This window comes from Triticum dicoccoides, chromosome 2B, assembly GCF_002162155.2.
Source record: "Triticum dicoccoides isolate Atlit2015 ecotype Zavitan chromosome 2B, WEW_v2.0, whole genome shotgun sequence".
Taxonomy (NCBI): domain Eukaryota; kingdom Viridiplantae; phylum Streptophyta; class Magnoliopsida; order Poales; family Poaceae; genus Triticum; species Triticum dicoccoides.
The window spans coordinates 71,283,710-71,286,528 of NC_041383.1; the positions used below are offsets into that span (position 1 = coordinate 71,283,710).

The following is a 2,819-nucleotide window of genomic DNA, read 5'->3' on the forward strand; positions in this document are numbered from 1 at the left end:
CATAATGTACACTCAAAGCCACGCGCACACCAATCTCTCACACTTCTTTTTACCGCTTCACATTTCCTTCTCTGCAGCATCACACACCACAATCCACGGAGAAAAACCTCTGTCTGCAAATAGTTAGAATCGTCTCAAATCAACTCGGACAGATCATACAGTTTCATGGAGGGTTCAGCCTTGAGAGAAAGCAATCTAAACTAGAGAATACAAAATGGAGAAGATGGCGAACTAGCAATCATAGGTGACAGTGCCTGACGTTCATCTGATCATATCAGGCAACATGGACATCCTTCAGGGATGCAGGATGCACCTTCGGAGGATCCGAATGGTGCCTCGCTCTTTCCTTCAGCTTATCTGCGGGTGTGACATTTGGTTTATCTGCGGCTGGGAAGGATAGGCGCTTCTTTAACGATGAGTGGGCCAGAGATGCTCTATCAGGGACCTCAAACTTATCGGCAAATACCATGTGGTACCGAGATTTCGCTCTTGCAGACTTTGTGGACTGCATGTAGCTTGGGAGAGCTGGTGTGCTTTTTAGGCTCGCTTCGTCCTGGATCGAGCCTCCACTATGCTCAGCCTCCTTGGGCGCTCAGAGCATATGCTTGTGATGCTCCTCAAGTCATCCTCCCTGTATAGCTAGCTATCTCTTGGGCTTGAAGGTCTGAATTTACCTACAACAAAGGGGTTCTTTGATGCGGGGGTTGATGGTTGGTGGACGGCTCGACTTGCTTGTTGTTGCAGGCCTTTGGATTGAGAGAGCATGGGGCACAAAAGTGTAGACTTGATGGCATCAAGAAAACAAGTGACTACCATCAAGTAGCAATGAAAGCGATGGTATAGAAAAATTGAATTGATGTTTTCTGTCATTCCAACAAACCTCGAGCATATACATTTTTGAAATGATTTTTATTCTATTATTGTACTGTTGCCGTGTAGGAGGGAATTAGAAAAAGGCTCTATCATCGATGTCAGGGTAGTTCAGTCAATATGTGTGTGTGTGTGCGCGCGCATGCGATTTAATCAATCAATGATGATGGACAACATCCCTATGTACTGTGCCTCTCGTTTTGAACATGCACATTTTTTTGAACACACAAATTGAACTATTTCTGGGGTTCTGAACAAGCTGATGATAGAAAAAATGTTGAACTAAAAAAATGTTGAACATCATAAATCATATATCAGTATTTTAAAAACAATGTGAATAGCAAAGTGTGTGCTCCGGACACATGCAGTTCCAGAGCAGATTGACACACACACATAGACACACACACACACCCGCACACACACACACACACACACACACACCAACTGCTCGATGGAGATCTTAACAGGGCTGAGCTGTATGATGAACTGAAAAAACAAAAAAAGCCTACAATGTGGTGTTATGCTGTATGACTCCATTCGGTGTTTTTCGCCGTAAAAGAAAAGAGAAAAACTACATGGCAGACTTAAAATCTTGGTATAACAAGTAGAGTCAGCCCCTCTGCTAAAAGAACTCAATATTTGGCATATTTCGAGTATCTATTTACTAACATAAAGTTATAAACACATACACGATATTAGAATCAGACTTAAGGCTTTCATCAAGCATCACTAATTCAGTTTAATTTCACCTTGGAAATTTTTGTTTGAGTTGATCTCTTGTAGGTCAACTAGTCCAGCGAGGAGAAGAAATGTGAGGCGTGCCACAGCTAAGCCATGACCTGCGCCGAGAAGTAAGCTCAACGGTCGCTACGATGACGCAAATCCAACAGCAAAACTGAATATATGTAATGCTCAAATACACGCAGAATGCACACACTTAAGTCAGAGAACCAACTCGTTTATGTTCAGGGAATAAATGCATTTAACATCAAAGAACAAATGCTTCAGTTTAGAACATAGTTCATGAACTTACTAATTAGTATAACATGTTCTGACACCGGCGCACAATGTGTACGGAGTAGCTCTATTCTTTATGTGTGAATGTTTAAGAGGAAAATCAACCTTAAATTGTAGGAGAGAAGAGAAGTCTATGGCCGCGGGGATGCCCCTTCGGCACCGACATTCATCAATACTAGTATGCGTGAACAATAAGTTCAGATTTGTATATTACAAGATCATGTAATAGTACATTTTTCGTCAACTCAATATTCATCTGTACTAGTATTCCTGAACAATAAGTTCATATTTGTATAGTACAAGATCATGTAATAGTCCGTTTTTCATAGCAAAATCAGTTCTGATTCGGTCAAAAAGAGCAAACTTTCTGCTCATGCTGAATAGTAGAATATAGATACAGAAACAAGTCATTTTTATCTAAAGCATCATAGCCCATTTGGCTTCAACCTTCATAAGATGACATTTTTTGGTCACGCAAAAGACGAAAATCTAACCTATAGTATATTGCACTGACTCCTTCTCACATGGTGAACTTTTTACTTGCAGTAGCCCAAATCACAGACTATGGAGAAAGATAGCCTCCATGACTACTTGCAGGCACAACCTGGAAGTACATTTGGCGGGAGATGGAGAAGGGATGGAGACGCGCAGGAGCAGGGGGTCTACGGGGTCGAACCTGATCCAGAGAGTGGAGGAGGACAGCCGAATCAGTGGGGCTCCTGGTTGCGTGAATGAGTGGTTGGAGCCATGGTGGTCGGAGGGAGGGCCGCGACCGGAGCTGAACGGAGACGCTGTTGGCGATGGGGATAGGGTCGGGTGGCAGCGCGCTCGAGGAGGAGGCCGGGCAGCGGCGCGGTGGGGAGGAGGCCAGCCGAAGGCACGGTGGGAGGAGGCCGGGCGGCAGTGCGAGTGGGAGGAGGTCGGGCGGCAGC

The 2,819-nt window shown here is 44.2% G+C and overlaps 1 pseudogene; it reads right to left on the minus strand.

Annotated features, from left to right (window-relative positions):
• Positions 1–274: 274 nt before the first annotated feature.
• Positions 275–1,407, minus strand: LOC119360494 (annotated as a pseudogene).
• Positions 1,408–2,819: the final 1,412 nt, after the last annotated feature.